Source organism: Octopus bimaculoides, chromosome 1 (genome assembly GCF_046866305.1).
Source record: "Octopus bimaculoides isolate indiv1 chromosome 1, ASM4686630v1, whole genome shotgun sequence".
Lineage (NCBI taxonomy): Eukaryota > Metazoa > Mollusca > Cephalopoda > Octopoda > Octopodidae > Octopus > Octopus bimaculoides.
Window position 1 is genome coordinate 84,859,688 of NC_142928.1, and position 12,500 is coordinate 84,872,187.

Genomic DNA, 12,500 nt, shown 5'->3' on the forward strand with positions numbered 1-12,500 from the left:
GGAAGACAATCTCTTGGCCACATACGCGGCCGCGAAATGATATATCTTTTCTCGATTAAAAGCAGTTTGCTTTAGTTACAAAATTACGTAACTATAGGCACAGGCGTGGTTGTGTAGTTAACAAGCTTGCTTCCCAACTATTTGTTCTCGAGTTCAATCTTACAGCGCGGCAGCTTGAGCAAGTGTTTTCTATAACAGCACTTATGGCAGTAAAGGCACTGAACAGCTTTTCAACCAGAAGGGCTAGAGGAAATATATACCACTGACACTAACAACAGCTTTATGCAGAGACAACTGCAGTTTGTAGGGGGCTGCCTCTAAGTATCAACTCCGATAACTGTTAAGAAATTGACTCGAAATTGGTTGCAAAAATACGTATTCCACGACTATAAGCATTAACCCAAGGCACCACCACCACCGCTATTTCATGACGATGGGAACCAGATAGAAAGTGAAAATAGATGACGGGCAACCGAAGACAGAGAAAGAGATCCACGAAATAAAAGAACACATCCTAAGACAAAAATATGTCGAATATCCAAGAAGGGGAGTCTATCCCACACGGACATCATCGGCATTTATAGTCCTTCATGTAAAAGTCTGAAGAATTTTTTTTTCCTTGTAAAGACACAACAATGATTCCATATTCCCCTAAAACTCCTAAACTTCCAAGCTAAAAGCTATCAAATGCAGTTACGCTGCTAACTGCCTTGTCCAGGACACACACTCACACACACACATGCACATGCACACACACACACACACACACACACACACACACACACACACACACACACACACACATACACACGCATGCAAGCATACACGCACGTAAGTATGTACATATATGTATATACTAGCTTAAAAGCCGCCTTGGACCCAACAATGGCATTTCATGCATTGAGTACATATCAGATTTTATTAAACTTGAACAATACTTTTTAAGCAATGAACAACTTTCATCAAAACAATGATATAGACTTGGGACTTATTGCAAAGCTGCAACAGTTTTTGTCTTCCCATTCGGAGTTGGTACAAATAGCTTGTTTCCATTCCCTACCCTTGATCAACCAACATATAGCTGGCCATAGGCAACAATAAACTTACCTTTTAAAAGTTCAGCGATAATTCTTCTGCCGCCACTTAATTTAAAGACAATCTGATGTACGTAGGGCCTTAATTCTCGTACAAACAATTATCTGTAGTAGCTGGTATGTATCTAAACTCCTGTTCGTAGTTTGAAGGAAAATAACCCCACTGTTGCTGAACACTATTTTAAAGTGCGATTTTTATGGCTCTCAATGTATTTGATCATAAATATGTTTGAAATTTAGTACTTTTTTTAAGGCAATAATAAAAGTAGTTGAATCTATTTTCATGCAGTCAGAGTGCACTAAGTGTCCATAGTTCCGACGGCCGACGGCATGAAAACAGGTCCGTCAAATTTTATTAATATCTGAAAAAATACTAAGTTTCCAACATTTTTATGGTAGAGAGTTATGAAAGGTAATACTGTATGTGAGAGTGAGTTCAATACGTATTTCAGTTCCGAACGTTATGAAGCATGTTTTATGGTTAAGTTACCTGATACAGTTATAATATTTCGAGCAAGATTTTTTCAGAATCTTTATTTTAGAAATTACTTTTGGAAATAGTCATAATATTTAGAGAAATATTTTTTTCAAAATGTTAGAAAACAACAAAAATGAAAAATTGTAGAAGACTCATTGAATAGTGAGAGAGGGGGTCGGAGGAGTAAAGTTGAAAAACTGTGACACACTGACACACTGACAATTGCTTTCGCATTTAGCATTATAGATTATATAATGCTTTTGACCCGCCCTCTTATATATATTAAAATATTTGGAAATCCCCACCCATTCTTCAAAACCATTATTGTAACAAATTCAATAGTTAGGCCTAGGCGGCAATAATAAAGGGATGGTTGTATCTTTTACTGCTGTTAATTTTTCATCCCTCCGAAGAATATCTCTTTAAATTTTGGCTTTTCAAATCACGAACAGCCAACATCACGAATACGATAAATAAAATTACTCAGGAAGAAAAATATAAATAAAAAGAAAACGAAAAATAGCAGTAATTTAAATGCAGGCCTTCAATCTATTACATATTTGCATATGTGTGTGTGTGCGTGTGCGCGCGTTTGTTTGCGCATGTACATACGCACACACATATACACACACGCACACACAGGCGCGCACACGCACGCACATACGCACACACACACGTATATACATACATATAAGCCTATATACATCCATACATACACACACACACACACGTATTGCTGACGTCATAAGAGCTTTATAAACTAATTTTTAGTACGAAAAAAAACTGAATCTTAGACTTTGATAGCAGCTACTTACAAATAATACTGCACTGTCACTAAAGATTTTATCATAGCAAATTATCTGAACAAATTAAGATTTGTCCTACTGTATGTATATCGTTATATAAATGGAATTGTTGGAAGAATTCCTATCCGACATATAATGAGAAAATATAATTCTGCTCATTCATTTTTAATGAATTGTATTGTATCAAAACACTGCGACAAAACTGATTCCATAATAATTCATTTCTTTCTATATCATTTAAATTATACACAAATTAACCATAGAAAAACTTGAACTGAGCCTCCTCCAGCCTCATCAAGCTTTCGAATATTATTAAATTTGCTTTGTTTATTTCGACTCGAACGTCACAAAAGTTCAAGCTTTCTTAAAATTTCAAGTTCTTCTTCATTCAATCTATAACAACATTAATTTATGCAATAGGCCAGTGGTTCTCAACCGGGATCCAAATGGCCCTTGGGCGCGCATATAAGATTTTGTTGTCAAAATTTATCTGTAGTTAACTGGTTATACTTCCACAAGACAAAATATTTTAACAATTTTTTTTACAATTCCTAATCATATTTAATTATTAAAATGTAGTGGAGGCGCAATGGCCCAGTGGTTAGGGCAGCGAACTCGTGGTTATAGGATCGCGGTTTCGATTCACAAACCGAGCGTTCTGAGTGTTTATTAAGCGAAAACACCTAAAGCTCCACGAGGCTCCGGCAGGGGATGGTGGCGAACGCTGGTGTTCACCACAACTTTCTCTCACTGTTACTTCCTGTTTCTGTTGTGCCTGTAATTCAAAGGGTCAGCCTTGTCACACTGTGTCACGCTGAATATCCCCGAGAACTACGTTAAGGGTACACGTGTCTGTGGAGTGCTCAACCACTTGCACGTTAATTCCACGAGCAGGCTGTTCTGTTGATCGGATCAACTATAACCCTCGACGTCGTAAGCGACGGAGTGCCAACAATTAAAATGTAAAATGATTTTTTTAAAACACCAACTTGTTATGGGGTTCATCCGAATAAAATAGGAATCAAAGTGGTCCATAGGTTAAAAAAAAAAATGGTTGAGAAACACTGGAAAAGGCAAAACGAACTAAGGACTGAAGATAATGATAAGGCAATTTTATATCTGATTACTTTCAAATTCAATGGTTGACCGTCTTTCAACACTAAATTAGTTTAAAATGTGACGTTTAAATGTTGCTATAACACATTCAGTTTATCGTAAACTTATATGGTTTTGTAAATTATATTCTTCCAGACATGTTAGCAGCTTTTCAGACAAGAGAGATGAAACACACGCGCGCGCGCGAGAGCGCGCACACAAATATATATATACAATTTAGATTGTTGATTGCATATTCAATGACTTGAGAACTTTGTATTTGATTGAAGCGTGAACGTTTTAATCAAAATAGTAATAACACTTATCTTCATAATACTTACATAAAACAAATCGAATTTTACACTAACAAATTATAGGGTATCTAATCTTAGTTTATATATATAAATATATATATATATATAAATTTATTTGAATTGTAGGGTGATGAACCAGATAATTCTTTCACTATCCAACCACCCATAATAATTCTTGGTCGATAGAAGATGGAATGATGAGAAGAGTTACAAAGTATATATATTTTCATTAAATACACTATATATAGTATAAATATTTTCATTAGACTAGTTAACTCAGTTATCAACAGAAGTGTTTTATCAGTAATAGAGTTTTAAAAATACCCAAAATAACGTTGTTTTCGTTATGTAGTGAACTCAGAAGTGTGAATTTCATTATTATATACACTGGAATACCTAATTCAACGTTCGCCTGTCGTAAACAATTCATCGAGAGAGGCCCTATGTGTTTGCTTGATCTACTAGAAACAAAATTCCCCTACTGTGTTAAAAAGGGAATCATTGACAAATTAGGCTTCGATACAGCAAAATTGAAATTCACGACGAGGAAATTCACTCAGCAACCACGCTGTTCAAGTTCGATTGTACAGCAGGTACTAACGGCTGCTATCCTCTGTCGTAAACTTTTATGTAACAATGATACATGCGGGAAATTTTCGTCGATGGAAAGAATACGGAAACCAACGTATGTATAGATGTATACACACGCACAAACTCGTACATGTATATTTGTTTATGTTTACGCGAATGTATGTACCGTAAATCCTCGAGTATAATCCGCATTTTTTCCCAAAATTTAAAGGTCAAAATTTCTAGTGCGTACTATACACGAGGTTAAAAATGAAAAATATGTTCTAAGCAAATTTTTCTAAGTGAAAAATATGTAAAGGCAATTTACTTAATATTTATTTCTCACTGACTTTATTACTGTTATTTCTTTATTTTCTGCAAACAAAGTGCACAAAAAAGCTACACGTTTGCATTATGTTATATATACAATAATAATAAAGGACGTTACCGTATATACGTTTACAAACCAAGGACGTTATATAGACCTCCGTGACTCAAGTTAGAGAAGGGGTGCGTATTATACACAAGGTTTAGGTTTTTCAGAGATACAGCCCCCTAAAAATTCCCTGCGTATTATACTCAAGGGCGGACTATACTCGAGGGTTTACGGTATATAAGAATGTATCTCTTTCTCTCTCTCTATACAAGTGTGTATTTTATGTGTGTTTGTGTGTTTGTGTGTTTGTGTATGTGTGTGTGTGTGCGAGCGCGCGCGTGCGTTATGACACTAATACTCATCTTATGTTAATGAAACCTACGGAAGATGACTTTAACTAAGTATCTTAACAATCTCTCATGTTTTGTTTTGTTTTTGATGTTTCTTATCACCATTTTTTTTTTTCAAAATCTTTTTTATTACATCTGTGTATATCAACTTATACCAGTTGGAATCGACAGACAAGCGATGCTAACATAAGAGCCATATTTACTGTGAACTTAGCGTGGCAGACTTCGTTCACTTGTCAACTGATGTGGTTAAAATTATTCAATTTACGTGTATTGTGCTCCGAGTGACCCATGACACGGTAACAAGGCCATAAATTCGGCAGACCGTTAAAAAGAATGAAACAAACCGCCCATTTCTTTTTCTTTTATTGTTATTTCTCTTTAGTTTTCTTATTTTTTGTTCATTTATTTCTTAGTGGCTTCTTTTTTATATTTTGTGATTTTTTTTTAAATGTTTTGTCTTTTGTTCTTTTATTTTTGTTTTTGGACTGTTAAGCAATTTTTATTTGTTTATTTTATTTGCCTATTTCTTCCCCGCCTTTGTCTTCTAGCCCACCTCACACTACAACTATCTCCTACTTAATCTTATTTATTTTATAGATATATATATATCTTTTTTCCATATATATATATTTTTTTTTTTTAGTGTCGTTAGGTAGAGGGGATAAAAAAGATCAGAACACATACTGGTTGAGGCAGATCAGTGTTCGGGTGTTTGGCTGAGTAGGCGGCTGTTCTTTATTGTGCTAACAAGGAGACAAAAGACAAAAAACGAAAGAAGTTACAAGAGCATCTAGAAAAGTCACCCAAGGATTAGTTGTTGTTGCTATTGTTAATGTTACTGCTACTGCTGTTGTTGTTATTGTTGTTATTGGCGGTGGTGGTGGTGGTGATGGTGGTGGCGGTGGCGGTGGTGGTGCTTATAGTGGTGCCAGTGGCAGTCGTTTCGTCGTTGTCACTATTGTGACAGTTGACATTTTGTTGTTGTTGTTGTTGTTGTTGTTGTTGTTGTTTTGTTGTTCCACGGTGTTGTTAAGCAAAGATAAATGAAAATAAGTAAAAAGAAAAAAAGGGGAAAAGAAGCACCCCCCCCCCCAAAAAAAAACGGAGAATGGAAGATACAACCTAAAAAGAGGGCAGGAAATGAAGGCTAATCGGGAATCGGGTAGCTAGAGAAAGGGTGTAGCTTCGTTTATTTTTATTTTATTTTATTTATTTATTTCATTTATTTATTTATCCAATGAATGCCAAGTGACTATGACAAAATGATCACTGTGTAGAATTGTTAAAGGAGTTATCATACTCATCTGATTGATTTCAGATTGATTACTTATCAATTTAGCGAAAGGGTGAACTGTTTATACTCAGAGGTCATCGACGTCATCATCGCAGTTATGCTTTAACGCCACCTGCCACTGAGTTGTTTTTGTTTTGTCTTTTTGCTTTTTTTCGTCTCTACCCTTGCTATACCTCCATCATACCGTCATCTGTGTCACCAGTCTCTGATTGCAAAGATGATGATGATGATGATGATTAGGAAGAGGAGGAGGAGGAGGAAAAGAGTGTTAAATCATCGCACCACCATGGATACCAACATTGTAGTCCAGCTTCTAGTATGTTGCTGTTATTATTAGTATTATCATTATCACTAGTCTTGCTCGAAGCGTCGGGTGGTTCAGGATTGGTGGGGTACATGAGCCAAACCTGAGTGGTCATCTTCGCTAGTGGCGAAGTCTCATTGTTATATTTTACTTGTTTAATGTTTATTGTTATTATTTTCCTAATTGTTTAGTTGTTGTTTTGTGTAACTCCCCACCACCACTGTCCCGTCTACTGTATTGTCCCCTGTATGTCCTCCCTAGCGGCCAATAAATGAAATAATTATCATTATCAGTAGTAGTAGTAGTAATAGTAGTAGTAGTAGTAGTGGCAACAACAGCAAAGCAGCACAACATGCTTTATTTAATCCTGGTTTTTATTGTGTCATATGTTTATTAATGATATATTTTGTATCTTTATATCGGTTGCATTTTAAGAGTAGGGTGGATTGATGTCGACATGTGTTTCTGGTTAAAAACCAACACCAAATAAACAAATAGAATAACATAAAAGATAATAATATAATAAAAACTCTTCTAGTGGTTTATTCTTTCTTTTGATTTATTGTTTCTTTTTTTTTTTTTTTTTTGATCCCACATGACCCTCCCCGCTGAAGTGTAATATATAATGGTTAGGGAACCGCTGGTGCTAACATACATTACGAGAACATGCATAGATCCCATCCTTCAATGTCAACACAGACTTGGCGATTCAGGATTGTTTTGTCCAGTGAACTTTCATTGCGGCTTAAACAATGTACCCACATGTAATTAATTATCACAGAAATGCTAGTTACCCTTACAAAGGGACTGTAACTAATTTGAAAAGGCGCTGCTCACCTGGAAGCGAGATATATTGATGCACTTACTTATTCAATGCTTTTCGTGATTCACACTAGCCAGAACAGAAATAAGATTGCGGCGTTGTTTCGCAGCTTGGTAGGTTGGCTGGTTGGTAGGTTGGTGTCAAGACAAGTGAGAATTATTTTAAAATAAGCTCAATATGTTACATCACTCATAGGCGAATCACAACCATTTTCATGCATGGTACACGCACGCAAAAGCATATTATGGACACTTGCGATAGCACAACTGCAGACACTCATACGCATGTATGAATATATGTACATATGTATGTATGTATGTATGTATGCATGTATGTTTGTATGTATGCCTGTATGTATGTATCTATCTATGTGTGTGTACATACATACATACATACATACATATGTACATACATATATACATGCATATATACATACATAAGAGGGGCATTGAAAGAGTAACCGACTTTATACTTTCCCGCGTGAGCAAAATCCTTCGGGTGAGAAATGATGCCACTCTTCTCGCACATGCTTAAAAGTTTTCGCGACGGTGGGCCGAGTCCCGGTACCAACGCCTGGAGTACAGACGTGTACTGCGCGCTCGTCGGATTTTCGCTTTCACCGATCGCACCGAGCAAAGATATTACATCAATATTGCCACAAGCTTTGTGATACTGAAGCTTAAGCCATTCAGAAGTTTCAGCAAGCCTTTGGTGATGATTTCTAAGGGCAAACTCAGATCAAGGAGTGGTACAACTGCTTCAAACAGTGGAGAGCGAGGCGCGCTGAGGCAAGATATTAACAAGCCAGAATGAGGAGCCGATTGAGAAGGTTCTGTGAATAGTCTAGAAATTGTTACCGTCATGTAACAATACAGAATTTTGCTCACGGAGTGGAAATAAGCACAGAGTCAGTGCATTCCATTCTAAAGGGAGATGTGCATTCCATTCTAAAGGGAGATGTGGTGACAGAGTAACTGAAGTAACTCCGTATCGAAATCGCGCAGAACATACTACCCTGGGCAAACCACGAGCCAGCCTTCATGAATTCCATCATCACTGAGGATGAATCATACACGATGCCGTCTGTCGTCTTGTGTGTAAACGAAAATCTGACAGGTGTGCAATACACGTCTTAGCATTAGCGTAATATACGTGTTAGCGTAGCAGCTGGGATATGACGCGGCGTACCGGCGCGGAAATTTTTGCTTTTGTGCAGGAAGAGTGGCGTCACCGCCCATCCAAAGGATTTCGCTCAAGACACATTAGTTTTGGCAGGAAAAGAATATGGTATGATAATTATTAAACGCATCCGGTGTGTGTGTTTGTGTATATGTATATATATATATATATATATATATATATATATATTCACATCTTAGGATGTATCTTATCTTTGAATTCTTTATTGTGAGTGGCCAAACTTATTCGAAATTATATATATTTGTTTGTGTATCTGTGTGTGTATGTATGTGTGTGTGTGTGTGTGTGTGTACAATAGATAGATAGATAAATAGATAGAGGGAGAGAGGGAGGGTGTCAGAGAGAGAGAAAAAGTGGGAGTGAGTTATATACGTGTCTTCATATCTATCTGTTGATTGACACCGTTGAAAGAATCACTGTTCATTTTTATGTCCCGTAACGGTTCGAAAAATAGATTTCCGACCTAAAAGAAATGTACTAGTGATTATATTATCCGAATGAAGAAAAAATAGTAATAAATGCTCTAAACTGACGCTCCAGTATAGCTGCAGTCCACTAACATAGACAAATAAAACAATACAAGTATAAACGGAAACTTCATGCACATACCGTTTTCTCCACAGGTCGCATGTTCAACAGACTCCATAGTTTTCACAAGCACGCACTCATACCTCCCCACACACACACACATATATACACACACACACACACACACACACACACACACACACACACACACACACACACACACAGTTACAGATACATTCTTGTGCACACATAATATAAGGAAAAGATTTCAAGAAAGATTCATTAATATGCTATGGTTTCTGCTGCTCTCGTCTCTGTCTTTCGGCGGATGCTATTGTCATTGTTGTTTCTTTGTCTCCTGCTGATGCTGCAGTATTTATCTATACTGGCAGACTCTGTTAAAACAGTAAGAAATATATATTACTGTAGTGTGAAGCTGCTGAAGATATATATACAGAATATGAAGAACATTGATACCGTCTGACTTTGATCGATGGAGCATTCTAAAGACAGTGGAATTAGTCGTGCATTTAAAGCATTGTTTCCCACTTTGTTTTTTTTTTGTTCTGGTTTCAGCATTTCAACAGTTTCCAGATGTGAACTAAGAAATACTGACAAGAAAAAAATGTTGCTGTGCTTGTTGTTATTCTTAATGTGCGTTTGTTTTGCTACTAGTAAGTATCGTATAATAATGTTTATTATTCGAGCGCCAAAACTGCTACCCTTGTGGCAAAATTTGAGACCATTATTACTATTAATATTATTACTATTATTATTATTATTATTATTATTATTATATTTAGGGCGGTGAGGTAGCAGAATCGTTAGCACGCCGGGCGAAACGCTTAGCTGTATATCGTCTGTCTTCACATTCTGAGTTCAAATTCTGCCAAGGTAGATTTTGTCTTTCCTCATTTCGGGGTCGAAAAAATAAGTATCAGTTGAGTACTGAAGTCTACGTAATCGATTATCTCTCCCCCCAAATCTCAGAGCGTGTGCATATAGTAGAATTTGTTATTATTATTCAGTAGTTTTATGTTTATAACATGCTTTCACTTCACTACTGAGCGCAGCTCTATGTGCCTTGGGTATGTGCTGTAGTTTGCTGAGTTGCTCTTATGGTTACTGTATTGAATGTGTTTTGCGTAGGATGTGTGCAGTGCCCAGTAGTGCATATTATTATTATTATTATCATAATCATCATCACCATTATTATTATTATTATTATTATTATTATTATTATTATTATTATTATTATTATTATTATTATTGATGAAAACCGTGGTGCACAATTAAAATATTACAATTATGGACTAGTCTTTTAAATTTTCCTTATAATGTTACCTCGTCTCTCAGCCTTGTGGCAAATATCGAAACGATTATGATTATTCAGTAGTCTTTCATTTATTGCTTTCTTTCTCAGGAGAAAGGACACATTGGATAATGTAGTTGTAGTTGCCGACTGTCAATGTAAAAGTAGAATGATCATGGCTGGAATAACTTTTATCATAAGACACATTGATCAGGACTGACCTAGGGTTAAACAATAAAATAATATTAAGAGCGATAATTTTAAGAACTCTCAAGTTATCAATGCGGTAAACACCCGACAAAAGTAGTAATAAAACAGTAGCAATAATGGCATTGATGACAACGTTATTATTAACAAGAACAATATACGTTGACAGCAATAACAGTGCCAGGAGCTTTTTTGGGGAACAACTTCATGTGATTAGACAGGATTTTAGACCTAGAAGAAGAGCAAGAAAATATACAATGTACCACCACCCAATCTCCAAATAAATATCACAGACAGTTGAACGATCATTAATAGAAGAGAAAGTACAGTGACTGCAAAGAGAGTCAGATACCTAGCAGTGCTTTCGAGGAAGTTCGGAGAGAATGGAAACCACTATCCTTTCCCACGCAGAAAATTACATGAAACATATGTTGGTGAGGGAAATATCGTTTTGTTGTTCACAAAGAGAAAGCATATTATAGTGGAGGTAATATATCATATTCGAGAATACTATGCGTCTCTGAAGCGTCCATGCTGGTCCCACTCTATTTAGACGTCAGTGTTTTGATGCGGTGAGAATAGATATATTACTGTATGCGAGCCCTCCAATGGTGGTTACCGAAGTTATAAAATAGAAAACATACTCTAAAGTAAATGGGTGCGGTGTTAATTACGTATAGTAATTTCGTAAATAGCAGACGTGTTTATGGTACGTGAGAAAAACAAATGAATAAATATGAGGAGCGTTAGAGAGGTAAGGAAGACTGGTTGTTTCATGTATGGCAATATAAGCTTTCTGAAATTGTACATTCATCTTCTTAAATGACACATACAACAATTAAAAGCCAACCCTCGCCTAGATTTCCAACACCTCTATTACAACCATAAGAACATGAAAATCAGCAAAAGCCTCAACCAATTCTGCCACGGCCATTGATAGGTGAAAAGAAACAGTAAGAGAAACAGGAGAAAGGCGGCTGTCAACATCTAGTGTGGATATCTCAATAGCAATATTATTGGTGAAATCTAACTGAATGACATCAGACAAAAGAATATACGTGTAATGGCAGATAGAGCAACTGTCCCTTTTTCTATTACATCTCAGAATAACAACGAGGAGTGCTTCTGTAAGATTTGAAAGCTTGCTTACCACCATGTACGATATCTCGTCTGTCAATTTGGAAACAAAAGCCGTTGCGAATTTCTAAACGGTGTAGGGAGGGAAAAGAAGTAAAGCTTCCAGGAAGGGTCCCGATTAGCCAGACCTGGGAAGGAGGTGACTCCGAGAAGAAAGAATGAAACCACGTTCGACAGATTAATATGAAAGTAAGAAAAGAGACGTATTCTAAAAATAACAAATCAATAATTGAAAGGGTAAAATTAAGAAATTCATCCATAGAACACAAAAGAAAGATGTTTATAGTGCAAACGATTTCCTAGCAATGAGAGAGAAAATTCTACAAGCACACCCTCTAAATGCTACAAGTACAAAAACACAACCGCTTCAGAGATTTTATCCTACTCAAACTCATTAATCTTATTAACATCAATATCAAAACCAAACATTAATGAATTCCAAATGAAAAACTACACCACTAACCAGGTACTTTGAAATTACGAACCGTAAAATATAAACTCAAATGTAATGGGAGAGAAAATGGATGTAACAGCACCTACATTTCTTGCAATGGTATTGGAAGCACATTCCCCCACCCCCACCCCAAGAACATCAGTAACGTCTGCTGC